The sequence below is a fragment of the Nanorana parkeri genome, unplaced genomic scaffold (genome assembly GCF_000935625.1).
Source record: "Nanorana parkeri isolate BGI_ZX_2015 unplaced genomic scaffold, ASM93562v1 scaffold1846, whole genome shotgun sequence".
NCBI classification, from domain to species: domain Eukaryota; kingdom Metazoa; phylum Chordata; class Amphibia; order Anura; family Dicroglossidae; genus Nanorana; species Nanorana parkeri.
In genome coordinates, this window is record NW_017308114.1 from 29794 (window position 1) to 30480 (window position 687).

Consider the following 687-nt stretch of genomic DNA (forward strand, 5'->3'; position numbering starts at 1 on the left):
ATTGGGGAGACCGACCATAGAACATGGTGCTGAGAAGTTCCACACAGGGATAGGGACAGTGTGGGCAGAGCTGTGATATTTCCGGGAGAGCAGATTCTGGGGGGGAAGCTGAGACACGAGTGTGGAAACCGGGCAGAGAGCTATGACCCCCAAGGTGCGGAGAGGTCAGGCAGAGTTGTGATAGGTCCTAGTTTGGAAACAACGGAGAGAGCTGTGACATGGGGGGTCCACACCATTCCCCCATTATCCAATCCTCCATCCCTCTATCCTACAGTCCTCCATCCCTCTATCCTACAGTCCTCCATCCCTCTATCCTACAGTCCTCCATCCATCTATCCTACAGTCCTCCATCCCTCTATTCTACTGTCCTCCATCCCTCTATCCTACAGTGCTCCATCCCTCTATCCTACAGTCCTCCATCCCTCTATCCTATACTCCTCCATCCCTCTATCCTACAATCCTCCATCACTCTACCCTACAGTCCTCCATCACTCTATCCTACAGTCCTCCATCCCTCTATCCTATACTCCTCCATCACTCTATCCTACAATCCTCCATCCCTCTATCCTACAGTCCTCCATCCCTCTATCCTACAGTCCTCCATCCCTCTATCCTACAGTCCTCCATCCATCTATCCTACAGTCCTCCATCCATCTATCCTACAGTCCTCCATCCCTCTATCCTACA